The following is a 16,160-nucleotide window of genomic DNA, read 5'->3' on the forward strand; positions in this document are numbered from 1 at the left end:
GTCCCAAAGGGCAGAAGTAGCCCGAGCCAAGACACACACTGTATTTAGTGATCGAAGAGCTGCGCTAGTGGAGTCTAAAATGTTACGGCCCCACGACTCCAGCCATCTGGACTCCCGGGTGGGAGGAAGCAACAGCTCATGCAAGGAAGGGAAAGCAGTTTGCAGGACAAACTCCTGAACGTCTGAGTGAACAAATAAGCAAACTGGATCATGTGGAGCAGGACGGTGGCGGTGCAAGATAGAACGAGCCACCGGATCACCGGAAGCTGGCCGAGCCCAGGTGCCCAAAAGGGCATCATAAAGAGAAGCTTTGAAAGGTAGAAGCGGCTCTACAGTCCCTGAACCGTGGTGGAGGACATCCAGCAGAGGGTCAAGTGGCAGGGGGACCGTAGGAGGGTGCATGCTCAGAACACGAGCGGCCAAGGAGACAACCCCAATGAACACCGCACCGGCTTCGGTAGCCCTCCGAGGAGGGGACAGCAACTCATCTGTAGGTGAGGGCTGTAAACTAAGCCTCCCACCCCAAGGAGGTTGACCAAGGAACTGAGGATGTGACCAATGCCCAAAAGACCGAAGCCCCATTGACGAATGAGGGTCCTGATGGGACTCCTGAAGAGGCGGGGAGTCTGCCGGGGCCACAAATTCCAAGGGGATGAGAGGCAAGGACAGATCCGGCACTGCCGGGCGTTGAGGGGACGCCGAACTCCCCTCGGAAGCCTCCGTAGAGGAGTCAATAATCCTGCGTCAGGGCGGCACCTGGGCGACTTCGGCTGGTGCCGACACTGCCTCATCCGGCGCCGCCTCAACCCCGTCCGGCGCCGACTCTACCTCAACCACGATGAGTTCCGCTTCCGAAGAAGAAGGCGACTGCGCTGGAGCAGGGGAGGCAAGCCTACGATGCCGAACCAGCGCCGACTCAGCCTCAACCTCAACAGTCTCCGACTCCGCTGAACCGGTGCCGGCTTGGCCTCCGAGAAGGCAGCCGCCTGTCCGGAAGGCCGAGGTGGGCTCGGAGCCAAGCTGCGAGTACCAGCAACCACCTGCGATGCCGCAGGGAGCCCCACTGGGCTATGCGGCGTGGCAGGGGTGCTATGAGTTGAACAGGGGGACCCCACGCCCTGATGACGCCATATCTCCATCATCCCTAGAGGTAAGGGGCACAGTCGGCGCCAGGGGTGAACCCGCCGCTGCGTCCGCTGGAGACCCCGCATGTAGCGGAGGATCCGAGGACGCCCCAGAGAGAGGAGGGGACCTGAGGGAGGCCTGCAGGGCCGCGGCATAGTCCTCCATCTGGGTCCGAGTCGCCCCCACGCCAGGATAAGGCAGATAAAGAAGGGGCGACTCCCGGGGGCGCACGTCCGGAGGATTCCGGGAACCAGTGCCCAGGGCAACAGAAGGAAGTGAATTTGAGGACCTCGGCGACATGCGCCGTGACTTACCCGAGCGAGGCGAACGACGCACCTGGGAACCAGAGGGCGACTGACGCCGCAAATGGAACCCACTGCCAGAGGGACCTGCCGCCGATGAGGAGGCCGTGGGCCGAGACGACTCCGACCGGGACATATGAGCCGAAAGCAGCTTCATCCTGTGCTCCCGCCGGGACTTCGGCTTGAGGTGTTGGCAGTCGTCGCAGTCCGTCGAGTCGTGGTGGTCTCCCAGACACCACATACAGATAAGGTGTGGGTCCGTCGCGGACATTTGCCGCGAACAGGAGGTACAAGTTTTAAAGCCCAAAGGCGTCAGAAAAGGGCCTGAAAACAGGCCAGAGGAACCGCTTACTCCGGATCCGCGCTGTATGCGGAAAAGAAGGAAACTGACATCAGAGCGTCTGGAGGGACTTATGTGGCCTCGCTGACGTCACGTCCATAGACAACGTCCGGGCGGGGTCGTGTGGTGCCTTCCCCCGGCGTGCAGAGGTGCTGCTGCAAAAAGTTTTCTGGATCCAGTCTGACGCCTGGGGATATTCTAAGTTAAGGAATCTGCGGCTAGATGTCTCTATCAGATTCTGAGAATTCGGCTATGCACAGCTACGGTTTTCAAAGCACAGTCTCAATTGGGGTTCTGGATTATACTGGTTAGTAATAGAAGAGAGAGAGCAATATAGGGCTGAATATACTGACATCCATTTCAGCTGTAAAAACACTGTAAATCGTGCACCTCAGAATATTTATAACCGACATGTTATACACTGAATACAAGAGCTGTAAACATATAAGGACGCATCACATACAAACATCATCATATCAGGAACATGTAGTTCTACAATGCTGGGACGATGTGTTCCAAGGTTACATCAGCATATAAATAAAAGGTCAGATGTGCGGAAATTGACCAAGGCTTCTGCACAGACAAACACACATTCTTTTTATTTAGTGTGTGCCAAAGTAATACAAATCACAGCAAATACCTGATATCATTTCGAGTAGAGATTTCCTATACATATGTCATCCTATTGGTTTTGAACACAAAGTGAAATGCTTATGTTTATTAGTACTTATGCCCATGTAATGTCCATAGTCACCTTGTAATTTTTTTTTTCATAGGATGATGGTCTCGTTTTCACTATTTACGTCGTCACATTATATATTGTAAGGAATCGCTTTAAGGACTTATATAAAATTCATTTTAAAACGATTCTGAGGACAGCCATGCAAGTGAAACCTGTTTTTGCATAGTGTGATATTCTGGATTGCTTCAAATCAATTACGTTTCAGCTTGTTGAAAAACATTGCATAGTATCGAATTAATCAGATCACTTTTCTGACATAGGTCGCCATTCGAAGGGCTCACAATTATAACAATAGCTCAGGTCTCCTTTCTATTCACTGTAAAACAATCCTTTACATTTTCTAAGCGATTAGTAGTTATCCGGGTAGCTAAACTTGAAATACTTTGAACCAACGTCCTCATCCTTGCTGTTGTGTGCGACCTAGAGAAAAAGTGACCCGTGAAAGTTGTTCCAGAGGAGAGTATTGCTGTCGATTAGCTTTATGGAGCTCTCTTCAACCAAATGTGACCGACCCTACAGCTTCTCAAAATGGGCTGGAAATCAAAGGACCGTGGGCTAAAATATATTTAAAAATACATATCCAATATGCACAGGCTGTGCAGTGTGAGCTGTTACGCACAAGCCCATGGATGCAGTCTGGGTCTCCATGCATTTCTTGTATTAATGCAGAGTTAAATATTTATTACGAGGCAGGTAGATATAACAGTGTGGCCCTATGCTGTCGGCCATTTTATACATGGACATAGGAGATACGTGAAAGCCAGAAACACGTCAATTGTGACTAGATATAGATATGCAAATAGAGAAAGAACAAGAGCATAAAAATGGAGGAAGCCATAAATAATTTATACTGCACGAACACGTACATTTCATTCTCAATAACCAAAGTAGTGAATTGTTCCTTTTACGTCCGGTTTCTGGAACGTCCCAACACTCCGGCAGTGAGCTTGGCTTTTGGCGCCAGAATCAGAAGCGACTTCTCGGCATGGTGCACAGAGCAAAACAGTCACAATCCTGGAAGTGCATTTTAATAATACATTTATAGAAGGTGTAACGGAGAGGAAAGCAGAGGCCTTCGGTTTCTCTTGTCCACATCCCTTTTCTACAGTTTATTGGCAGCTTTTTCGCAGTCCCTCAACGATGCGTTGACCGGCCCTGAGTTCATCACCTGCCAGAGGTGTTCCAAATTCTGCCACAACAGTTGATCTTTTCGGCAAGTATTTGTCAAGCAGATAAGCTCTCTTCCTGGTACTTGCAGATCGTTTAAATACCATCGCTCAAATGAGCCCTTAAAAGGAAGAAGCAGAAAAAAAGTTATCCTTAATATGATCTAATATTCAAACTTTGCTGGTTATATTTGTTTATATTATGTCAATTGTGAATATATTTCCTGCAATAGCACAGAAGTTGTTTTACACATTATTACAAACACACAGGATCTCCAAATGCTCTTTGAGTCACTTTCATTAAATTACTCCCACCTCTGTCAGATTGTTACCTTTGAATGTATTTTAAAGTCTGGGCTTTGAGACAGCTTGAGCTGCCCCTAGAAAAGGGCTTCCCAAACCTTTTATAACCAACATCCAATTTTTAGTAGGACAAACTTTCGCAAGCCACCTATCATTAATGGATGAAGCGAGCGATTGTTTTTTTATATAACTAAAGGATAACGTGGTAGTGCATCATTTACAGACAGCACATTTTCAATTCAAATGGCCGCTAAATTTGCACAGACATACAGTTTTACTGTTATGCCTACATTGCATACATAGCATTTGCGTATCACCAAGTAAAGTGTCTTAATTGGTTTTGATCTTATTCAAATATGTTTCCATCACACGTCAGAATTACAAAAAAAAATGTTTCATTTTTGCTTAACCAACTGTTTAATGTGTACAGTTCATTCACAGTAATGTTCATTTTGTTGTGTTACAAAAAAATAACATAGTATTGCCTTTCCTTTCACACTCCCTGTACCCAGCAAGACTGTCAAATAATTAACTTTTACTTTTCTTTCTCTGACTGTAAAGTGAGAAGAGTTTGGAAACAGCAATTCCCATGTTAAACAAGCATTGGGAAAGCCAAAAGGTTTTGCCTATGTGAGAGATATTGGCTCTGCCAATGTCTTTTAGCCATGTTGTCCAGCGGCATGGGGTGGCGTAGAGTAGAGTGGTGTAGAGTGATGTACAGTGGAGTGGCGTAGAGTGGAGAGGCATAGTTTTGAGAGGCATAGCATAGAGTAACGCAGAGTGGGCTGGAGTAGTGTAAAGTGGAGCGGAGTGGCGCAGAGTGGCATGGCGGACAGTGGTGTAGGGCAGCATAGAGTGGAGTGGTATAGAGTAGAGTGAAGAGCTGTGTGGAGTGGGACAGAGTGGCGGAAAGTGGCAATATGTAGAGTGGAGTAGAGTGCAGTGGCATGGTGCAGAGTGGTGTGGTGTAGAGTGGAGGGCTGTGGTGCGGAGTACAGTGAAGTGGTGTAGAGTGGAATGGTGCAGAGTAGCATAGAGTGCAGTGGCATATAATAAAGTGGAGTAGAGTGGTATAGAGTGCAATGGTGTAGAGTAGAGAGCAGTGGCATAGAGCAGAGTGGTGCAAGGTAGAGTTCAGTGGAGTGGGCTGAGTAGAGTGGCATAGAGTGTAGTGTTGTAGAGTACAGTGATGTGAAGAGTGGAGTGGTGTAGAGTGGCGTAGAGTGTAGTAGCACAGAGTGGAATAGAGTGCAGTAGAGTGGAATTGAGTGCAGTGCTACAGAGTAGAGTTTAGTGGAATAGAGTGCAATGGTGTGGAGTGGTAGAATTCTGTGGCATGGAGGGGTGCAGAGTAGAGTGTTGTAGGGTGCAGTAGTGCAAAGTAGAGTGGAGTGATTTGGAGTGGCATAGAATGCAGTGGCGTGGTGCAAAGTAGAGTGCAGTGCAGTGGTGTGGAGTGGTGCACAGTAGAGTTATGCAGGGTAGATTACAGTGGCATGGAGTGGTGCAGAGTAGAGTGGCGTAGATTGCTGTGGCGTACAGTAGTGGTGCAGAGTAGAATGGAGTGGCATTGAGTGGAGAAGCATGGAGTGCAGTAGTGTAGAGTGCAATTGTGTAGAGTGGAGTTGTGTGGAGCAGTGTAGAGTCACATGCAGAGGCATAGAGTGGTGCAGAGTAGAGTGGCATAGAGTGGAGTGGCTTAGAGTGTAGTGCAGTGGCAGTGGTGTAGAGTGGAGCTCAGTGGAGTAGTGCAGAGTAGTGAGCAGTGGTGTTGAGTGCACTGGCACAGAGCAGAGTGGTGCAGAGTAGAGTGGATAGAGTTCAGTGGCTTAGGGAGGAGTGCAGTAGCGTAGAGTAGAGTGGTGCGCAGTGGATTGGTGCAGAGAAGTGCAGAGTAAAGCGATGCACAGTAAAGTGGGATAGAGTGCAGTTGCATAGGGTGGTGTAGAATAGAGTTGTATAGAGTAGAATGCAATGGTGTAGAGTGCAGCAGCGTAGAGTGCAGTGGAGTGGTGTAGGTTGCAGTGGCGTGTAATGGTGCAGAGTAGAGTGCAGTAGTGTAGAGTACAGTGGAGTAGTGTAGGTTGCCGCAGTGTGGAGTGGTGCAGAGTAGAAGGGCATGGAGTGCTGCAGGCATAGAGTGCAGTGTCACAAAATGGAGTGGTGCAGAGTAGAGTGGCAGAGAATGCAGTGGAGTAGATTGTAGTGGCATAGAGCGGAGTGGTGCTGCATAAAGTGCAGTGGCATAGAGAGCAGTGGCATTGAGTGGTGGGCAGTAGAGTGGCATACAGTGCAGTGGTGCAGAGTAGAGTGGTGTAGAGTGGAGTGGCATGGAGTTGGCTGAAGCTTTTTTTTTTCTTTTTGAAAACTTTTATTGAAAATTCAGCATCTACAATATACACTGAAACATCGAATCATTGCATCATATGCAGCAGAAAATGAACCACCTTTCTTAAAAAATCCCGAAAATGCAATCAATCACAAGCCAAATTATGTGCAGCATGACTATAGTGACATAAACAGCCCAATACTGAAAGGGTCAAAGGCACCGCTACGGAGGTAAGAGACAGGCACTGCACAGGGGGAAGACAGAGAGGTGGGAAGGGACAGTCACCGGCCAGCGCCCACGGCGGACTGAGAGCCGGCGGGGAGCGTGGGAGAGGCAGCATGACTCGGGGGAGGCGGGGGGGTGGGTCGGGCATGGAGGTATGTCACAAGAGGGCTCCATATGTCGATCGGGCAGTAAGTCCCAAAACACGGACAACAAAGTTTGGCATCTCGAGGCGTCCTCCAGCCAGTGAGAGAATTCTGGTGCCGGTCGACGACCCCAGCAGATGGCAACCCTGCGCCTAGCGAGGACGAGCAACAAGGCGAACAAACAACGAGACAAATCCGGGCAATATTTGACAAAGCCCAGCAGGCATAGTGGCGGGTTTGGCCGCACCGTCGCAGAGGTTATCTCAGAGATGGCGGCACAAACTGCCAGCCAAAATTCTGAAACCTTGGGGCACAGCCATGCTAAGTGAATAAAATCTGCGGCAGGGGCAGCGAAACGCGCACAGCAGTCAGCAGGGATGAGTCCTAGTCTGTGGAGCTGAGCTGGGGTGCGGTATAGCCTGTGTAGGTATTTAAAATGTATCAGACGGAGCCGGTAGTTAGGCGATAACTTCTTGGTCTGGTTGCAGCAATAAAGCCAGTCTGCCTGAGCAATATCCATACCCAAGTCCTCGCCCCAGGCCATGCGCTCACGATCAGTGGAGATGGGGATGGACGATAACGAGAGGGCGTAGATTTTAGTCACCAATTTACAGGGAGATGAGGATGTATAAATAAAGTCGAGGGAGGGCATCAGAGGTGGAGGCTGGGGGAAAGTCAAGTGCATCTTCCTGCAGATAGCTCGCAGTTGATAAAAAAGCAGGGTGTCCAGCGGCCCAGCGGATGCAGGGAGAGAATAGAACGTGTCACCCGGATAGAGATCTGCCAATGTCCACAGCCCCAATCGGGTAGCATGTTTGGACATGCCAGGTGGCTGAAGTGGCAGGAAAGCAAGATGGCGCACAACTGGCATGGCGCCAGCGACAACAGTGGAGCATTGGACTGGCGGCGCAGTCCGGACCAGGCCCAACGCAGGGTCTCGACCGTGTCCACCTCTGCGTGCGGGTGGGTCGCCGGGGCGAATAGGGCGGTTGTCAGCAGCCAGGGTGTCGCCACGTCAGCCTCGACTGCCGCATGGGGCTGGTACGGCGAGGGATGAACCCAAAACTGTAAGAAACTAGCCTGGGCGCTGAGGGCATAAAGCTGAAAGTTGGGGGCACCCATACCTCCAGCCGCCATGGGCAAAGTGAGGATATCATACACGGTCCTGGGCTGTTTGCCGGCCCAAATGAGAGAGATGGTCAGGGAGCGAAGTTTACGGAAAAAGTGAGCAGTAAGAGGAATGGGAATGTTGAGGAAGAGAAATAAACATTTTAGGAGGACCACCATCTTAGCTATGGCTATACGGCCAGCGAGGGACAGAGGGAGGCGATTCCAGTGAGGTATTTTAGACTCCAGCCAATCCACCGCACGCCCGAAGTTGGCCCTCCAGAGGTCATCCAGATCCCTGCTCAGCCAAATTCCCAGATAGCGGGTGGGACCCGAGGCCCAGACAAAGGGAAAGTCTGGCGTGAAGGGTCCAGTGGTGTCAGTGAGGGGAAACAACACCGATTTGCCCCAGTTCACCTGTATACCCGACAGGCGGCCAAAGCGTATGATTTCCCGCACTAGAGGGCTGAGGTTGTCTTGGGGGTGAGTTAGCTGAAGCTTAATCAAGGCAAAACAAAACTGGTTATAAATGCTTTTGAGGACTGCTTAAAATATGATCAAGAGGAGTCATAAATGCAATTCATAGTGAGCTCAGCTCACAATCACCCGTGTGCACCAGCTCAATTTTCAGTTTGACTGTAATTTAAAAATGCATTAACCAGTGAAGACAAAACATTCTCCAATTAGGATCAGTTATGGATTTATGACATCACCAGAAATAATTGTGTGGACACGCTGCCATTAGGAAATAGTCTGTACAAAAGTTGCCATTGAGTAAAACACCACTTCCCTAGTGCTAAGTGTCACGCTTAAGCATATATCCATCAACTTGTGCAGCCCGTGCTGGTAACTTGTGACTTCTGTAACACCATCAAGTAAGGTTTTCCATGCACTGGAGAACACTGGGCAGTACCGTTCAGACTGGGAAACGCCCTTAACAATGATGACTTAGCCATGTGTGCCGTTTCCCCGCAAGCAGAACCACGCTTGCCTTAACCATTAAAGATGCGCGGATGGGCAGGCACAGGAAGAGGTAGGATTGGGAGATGTGGATGTGGTCTGGTAAGTGGGGCTGGGTTTTTGTTTCAGGGTTTAGAATTGGTCAGGTTGTTTTCAGGGCTCACAGGGGGTCGGGTTGTTTTAGACCTGGGGGTCGGGGTTGATTTTAGGACTCAAGGTTGTTTGTAGGGCTTGGTCAGGTTGTTTTTAGGGGAAGGTCAGGTTGTTTTTAGGGCTCAGTGGGCGGGCCGGGTTGTTTTTAGGGCTCTGGGTGGGGGGACTGGGGTGTGATCTTTACCACACATATCCCTTTCCCAGTCATGCCTTTACCATGAAATTGCGTGATAAAGGCATGCATGGTAAAGGCATGCTGGTAAAGGAATGCTTTGTTAAGAGGCATCCATTGTACGGACAGCGTTGGAGAGGCATGCATGGTTTAGCCATGCCAGTGTCTGTCATACCACCATTCAGACTGAATTCATGCGCCTTTTTGTATGCTATTTACACTCGCATGCAGTCCAAGCATGTGCATCTATTTAAACCAAGAATAGTACCCTCAGCACTGGCAAGACGCATACTCTTGAGTGTGTCAAGAGATGTGAAGCTCCTTTCGTGGACCTCGAAATCCGCAACACAACCTATATTTTCCACAAGACTTCTCTTCATTTTATTTTTTTTATCCTTCATTTTATCTATTGTTATGTTAAGATGTGAAATGTCGAATAGAAGCATGTTTCTATTTAAAATGTAGAATTTGTAGTTATGTTAAAAGAACAAAACATGCAATTGAAAGAACAGGGGCCATGTTATGTATAGGATGCACTGCTCTGGTCTGCATCATAGCCCACCTATAAAAGGGTGCTGTGGGGGCAGATCTCCTCAATGTGCCCTGTAACAGTTAATGCGCTGCCTCCAGCACAGCTGCCAACTCGAATCTGCCCAGGTGGCAGCGTATTAGTGAAAGGCAGATTGGCTATTTGAAGCAGCCATTCTGTCTTTCACAGAGAAGGCCTGCTTTTGAAAGGGGGCACGGATCTTTCATCAAGGACATCCATTTTATCATCAAGGGGCACACTTGCTATGCAGTACCTTTTTGTGTCTCACAGTCTGTGCACCTCCTGACAGCTCCTTTGCCTCTTCACTGAGTCTATAATACAGCACAGATTGTCCTATTAAAAACAAAAATGGCTATTAAAATTAAAAAAAAATGCCACCAGGCAATTTGCAGGGCCAAATTGAATGACTTTGCGGAGAGGATCAGGCAGGCTAAACACCCTTCCAGTTAACTCTTTTCTAAAACCTAATGTGGTATGGATAGGGCCCTCTCCCTCTAAGGAACGATGCAACGGTTTGCACACTTCTTCCTGGATAAAGTTAAAAAAAACTATGACTCCCTAGTGTGTCGCCAGTCTCCCTGGAGACTCCAAAAGAACATGGTACTTACCTTCAGTAACGATTTATCTGTAAGAGACATGTATTAGTTATAGATTCCTTACCTTACAATTACCCCCCGGCGTCAGACTGGATCCAGAGAATTTTTCTTCAGCAATACACCTGCACGTCGGTAGGTGGCATCGGTTGACTCCGCATCCGTCGTCGTGGTCGCCGGGAGGACATCGCAGTGTCTACTTAGTTCTGACACGTCTTTCCATGCCAGAAGCGCAGAGCCATGAAAGACATTGACCACTGGTGCACCACACTAGAGCCCTTTAATAGTGTCCCTAACCTTAGAAGTCAGTTCACAGAGCGGGGCGGATGGGTGGGCAGTAAGGAATCTATAACTAATATATATCTCTTACAGATACATAGTTACCGAAGTTAAGTAATTTGTTCATCTGAAAAAGACTATTAGTTATAGATTCCTTACCTTAGAATAGATACCCCAGCAATACTAACCCCGGAGGAGGGTCTGAGAACCAAGTCCACACCAGAAAATCCTGGAGAACAGAACGGGCAAAGTAGCCGTCACTCCGGACTTGAATATCCAGGCAGTAATGTCTGGTAAACGTGTGCATAGAGGCCCACGTGGCCATCTGACAGATATCGAGGAGTGGAATTCCCCTTGACAAATCAGTGGTGGCTGCCGTAGGTCTAGTGGAATGAGAGTGCAGCCCCACTGGAGGTTCCTTTTTATCCAAAGCGTAACAAATCTTGACTCAAAGGACTACCCATCGAGAGAACAGCCGACCTTTTTTGGCACCGACGTAGCCAACGAAGAGTTGATCATCCATCAAGAAATCTTTTGTGCTGTCAAGGTAGAAGGACAGCGCACGTTTTGGGTCCAGTTGGTGAAGTCTCTCCTCCTCCTTGGAAGGGTGCGGAGTCAGAAAAAAAGTGGGCAAGGTAATAGTCTGCCCAATGTGAAAAGGAGTGAGTACTTTTGGGAAAAAAGAAGATCTCCTTCAGAGCACCACCTTGTCGGGATGGAGCTCACTCACTCTGCGAGCAGAGGTGATGGCAACAAGAAAGGCAGCCTTCAGAGCGAGAAGCCTGAGAGGACAGGTGTGAAAAGGCTAGAAGGGAGCGCACATAAGATAATTAAGGCAAGGTTCAAGTCCCACTGAGGCATTATGAAAGGAGATGGAGGAAAGAGGTGAATAATGCCTTTAAAAAACGTACTTACAATAGGGGACTTGAACAAAGAAAGCTGACCAGGCAGCCGAAGAAAAGCAGAAATGGCTGCCAGGTAGCCTTTAAGAGAGCCCAGAGCAGAACCCAGCTGGGCCAAGGAAAGAAGGAATAAAAGAACCTAAGAAAGAGGGGCAGAAAAGGGTTCCACAGCCTTTGCTGTTCACCATGCCACAAACCTATTCCATCTACAGGTGTATACCGTCTTAGTGGAGGGATGCCTGGCTTTCCAAGATAACATTACAGACCTCGGGAGGAATGTCAAAAGCTATCAACTGCCGCCGCTCAATCTCCACACAAGGAGCTGGAGGCTGGACAGGTTCGGGTGGTGGGCCGTCCCCTGCTGCTGCGACAGAAGATCCTCCAGAAGGGGCAGTCTGATCGGAGGATTGATGGCCATGCTCAGGAGCTCGGGGTACCAGACTCTTCATGCCCAGGCCGGTGCCACAAGAATGACTTGGGCCCGGTCGCGCCTGATCATCTTCAGCACTCGGGGCAGAAGTGGTACAGGCAGAAAGGCGTACAGGAGGCCGCAGATCCACTCGTGACTAAAAGCGTCGCCGAGCGAGTGGCGCCTTGGAAACTCCAACGTACAGAAGTACTGACATTGCGCTTTCTCTTCAGTGGCGAACAGATCTAACCAAGGCTCTCCCCACTGCTGAAAGAGACATTGCACCACCTCTGAGTGGGGATGCCATTCGTGATCCACCAGGCACAGACGTCTGAGTTTGTCCGCCCTGGCGTTCAGAGAACCCGGCAGGTGTTGATCCACCAGGGTTACGCCCTGATGTTTGATCCATGTCCAAAGGCGAAGATCTTCTTGACAAAGGGTCCACAACAACACCCCGCCTTGCTTATTGCAGTATCACATGGTGGTGGTGTTGTCCGTGAATTCCTGCACTGCCTTCCCCCTTGAGGGAGGGAAGGAATGCCTTCAGTGCCAAGCGAATCGCCCGGAGCCCCAACAGGTTGATATGGAGACTGGACTCTGCTGGAGACCAGACTCCTCTGATCTCCGCATCCCCCAAGTGGCCACCCCATCCCAGGAGTGATGCATCCATCACCACCGTAAGGTCTGGTTGGGGAAGGGGGAAGGATCTACCTCTGACCCAATCCTGGTTCATTAACCACCTCTACAGTTGTTAAGCAGTCCCCTCCGAGATCTGGACGTAGTCAGAAAGATTCCCCTGATGCTGCACCCACTGGAACTTCAGGTCTCATTTCAGAGCCCGCATATGTCACTTGGCTTGATCTACCAGCAGGATGCGGGAGGCTCTGAGGCCCAGCAGCCTCAGTCATTCTCACCGAAATCCGGGATAGAGGCTGAAACATTGGTATCATAGCCCGAATATCCTGGACTTGCTGCTTGGGAGAATACGCCTGAAACTACACTGTGTCCAGAACAGCTACGATGAAAAGGAGCGACTGAGAGGGAGTCAGGTGTAACTTCAGCATGTTGATAGTGAAGCCCTGCGAATGCAGGAGGTCTGCCGGAGTCTGGAGGTGGGAGACGGCTGCATTGGGTGAGCTCGCCTTCAACAGCCAGTCATCGAGATAGGGGAAGACTGGAACCCCCGATCTGCGCAGATGAGCTGCGACCAACGCCATCACTTTCGTGAACACCCGCGGGGCACTGGTAAGGCCGAAGGGGAGCACGGTGAACTGAAAATGCTCATGGCCTACTGTGAACCATAGGTAATGCCTGTGGGCGGGCAGGATGGGCATGTGACAATAAGCGTCCTGCAAGTCCAACGCTACTATCTAGTCCACAGGGTCGAGGGCAGACAGGACCTGAGCCTAGCATTTTGAACTTCTCCTTCCGGAAGAAGCGGTTGATGGACCTGAGGTCTAAGATAGGATGCAGGCCTTTGTCCTTCTTGGGCACCAGAAAGTATCGGGAATAGCAACCATGACCAACTTCTGGAGTAGGTACCCTCTTGATAGCTTCCTTGGCCAAGAGAACTGAAACTTCCTGGTGGAGAAGCGCCAAATGATCCTCCAACATGTAATCGAGAGACGGTGGCACGGAGTGAGGGGTAGACTCGAAGGGGAGGGAGTAGCCCCTTCAGACTATCTGCAAAACCCACCTGTCTGACGTGATGGATTGCCAGTGGGGGAGGTGATGGCGAATCCTGCAACCCACTGGCCGCTGGTGGCCCTGAAAGGTCAGACTATGAGGGTTTGGAGGCTGTTGCAGGGGTGAGAAAGGGTGAATGGGTCCACCTGCTGGTTCCCAGACCCACGCCGCTGGGTCCCATGTCCACGGCAATGCAGAGCCTGGGCAGCTTGCATGGGACGGTGGCTGGACTGGGATTGGACGGAGAGGGGTGCCCCTTCCGTAGCGATGAAAGACAGACTATGGGGGACAGGAGGGCATAGCAAGGCCTAATGATCTGGTCGTAGCACAGGAATCCTTAAAATGCTCGAGCACTGAGTCAGCCTTGTCACCAAAAAGGCGACAGCCATCGATGGCCATGTTCAGCAAAGTTGCCTGGACATCCCCCAAAAAACCAGACATCCTCAGAGAGGTGTAGCGCCGAAGGGCTACCGATGTGGCAATCATTCTGCCCAGAGAGTCGGCAGTGTCCAGTCCACAGCGGATTGTGATTTTTGCTGCATTTCTACCATCCACCACTGCGTGGGAGAGAATGGCCCGGGCCTCCTCTGGACACTGAGGCAGCACCTGCGCAACTGTACCCCAAACTATATTGGTATAATGGCCCAAGAGGCATGCAGTATTCATGGACCGCAGCCCTAAGCTGGAGGAAGAGAACATACGCTTCCCAAGGTGATCCAGCTTCTTGGATTCCCTACCCAGGGGAGAGGAAGGCAATGCACCCTTGGACGAAGAGGCTTGGACCACCAAGCTCTTGGGGGAAGGGTGTTGGGAGAGGAAAATGGGATTGCCCCGAGGTGATCATCCGTTCCACAGGAGCCCCTGTGCTGGGCCTGGACCAGGTGCCCAGAAGGACTTCTGCAAGGGCTTCATTAAAGGGGAAGGAAGTTGCTGCTGGTTGAAGCACCTCTGTCAGGAGGTTAGTTCTGACTGCCACAGTAGGGAGCTCCAGGCTCAAGGCCTCGGCTGTCCTATGCACCACCACTGCATAGGAAGCTTCCTCCTCTGTAGCCACAGTAGGGGGAGAAAGCATGCCAAGGTCTGGGAAGGTATCCAGACAACTGGCGTCACCCAATATCTCTCGCCAGTCAAGCTCTTCCTGCTGGTCTACTAAAAGGTCCAGCGACCCCTCCCAGTCCTCATCACCACCCTTAGGGTGATAGGGCACACCTGGGATGAACAAGGGAACAAGAGTACCCTCTGGCGTCAGCCGACGTTGATCCGGCTCCTGCCCCATCTCGGGGATGGGGACGGGGACGGGGACGGCGTCGGCCAGGGGCATGGCCGATGCAGGAGGAGACGTGGCCGGGATCGGCTCCGGGGAAGGTCGAGTAAGGACGACCGGCGTCAACCTGGATCCAGGCCTGGATCCATGGGGACCCTCCGGCACCAGGGCCGAAGCCGCCGGCATCAAAGATCCAAGGCCTCCAACTGGGTCTGCGGGGCCCGAAGGCGCACCAGCGGAGCTGGGCTGCCCAAAGATGGAGTGGAGGGCTTTGAAAAAATGCACGAAGCCGGGCAGGTGATGCCCTGGCTCCCAGCAACAGGGGAGGCGTGGAGTCTTCCCAGAATCAGGCACTGGAAATGGAGCCTTAGGGCAACGACGCTCAAGTACCTGCATCACGTCAGCCGACAGTGCTTCTTCGCCTTCTTCTTGTGCTTCGACTTACCTGATGAGTGTGAAGTCTTTGACTAGGTGTGATGGCTCAGCGATCAGTCTCGAGACCTTCCTCTCGAGTGAGACCAGGAGCGACACGGAGCGACTGCCGGGCCTCCAAGAGCTTTCGGGATCGATCCTGCAAAGACTTCGGTTTCATGTCCCGACAGTCGGAGCACGACTTCGGGTTGTGGTCACGCTCCAGGCACTAGAGACACAGGAGGTGCGGATCCGTGACTGACATCAGCTTGTGACAGGAGACACAAGGCTTGAATCCGGTCTGACAATGGGACATCCCTCACGCACCAGGAGTTTAAGACTCGAAAAAAACATCGACAAAAGTCGAAAAAGTTTAGTCAAAAAGTGACTAAGGGGCAAGCTCTCTCCGGATCTACGCTAGACTGGCGCGGAAAAAGAAAGAACTGACGTCAGCGTGCAGGGGCAGCGTCTAAGTAGACACCGCAATGTCATCCCGGTGACCACGATGCCAATGACGGACGCGGAGTTGAACGACGCCACCCACAGACGCACAGGGGTATTGTTGAAGAAAAAGTATCTGCATCCAGTCTGACACCTGGGGGAAATTCTAAGGTAAGGAATCTATAACTAATAGTCTCTTTCAGATGCCAATATCACAGACAATCCAACCTTAGTAAAAATTCATCTTTTTAAAAAAAAGGCGGAGTATTCTATACGCTTTGTAGAACACCCCTTTCAGAGTTCTGGACTCATATTTCTCAAGTATCAAGAGTGCAGTGCAGGTGTTGTTATGGTATGGGAGGTCACCTCGGATCGCACTGCAGAAACTGACCAGGGGGTGGTATGATGGGGGGATCACCCTCCCAGACCTCAAACTGTAGTATTAGGCGTCCCAGCTAACAATAATAAACCGATGGGTCCACAACCCCCATACTGACCCAAGTCACCGGACGGACATCTGGTTAATGGGACAGGGTGGATACCACAAGGCTCTGTACA

The 16,160-nt window shown here is 50.6% G+C and overlaps 1 protein-coding gene and 1 long non-coding RNA gene across 7 annotated transcripts in view; one reads left to right on the forward strand and one right to left on the reverse strand.

Moving 5' to 3' along the window:
* The window catches only part of LOC146867632 (uncharacterized), a 607,657-nt gene that overhangs the window by 384,861 nt on the left and 206,636 nt on the right, over nt 1-16,160 (forward strand). The gene's annotated exons all lie outside the window — the stretch shown is intronic.
* The window catches only part of BTRC (beta-transducin repeat containing E3 ubiquitin protein ligase), a 1,069,444-nt gene continuing 1,055,628 nt past the window's right edge, over nt 2,345-16,160 (reverse strand). For 4 of the 5 annotated variants that reach the window (XM_085606471.1, XM_085606468.1, XM_085606464.1 and 1 more), the window contains one exon: nt 2,380-3,797. The gene's annotated coding sequence lies outside the window, so the exon portion shown is untranslated. Of the gene's footprint in view, nt 3,798-16,160 lie in introns of all 5 variants that reach the window. The other variant, XM_085606470.1, reaches the window with a different exon arrangement.

This window comes from Triturus cristatus, chromosome 1_2, assembly GCF_964204655.1.
Source record: "Triturus cristatus chromosome 1_2, aTriCri1.1, whole genome shotgun sequence".
Classification (NCBI taxonomy): domain Eukaryota; kingdom Metazoa; phylum Chordata; class Amphibia; order Caudata; family Salamandridae; genus Triturus; species Triturus cristatus.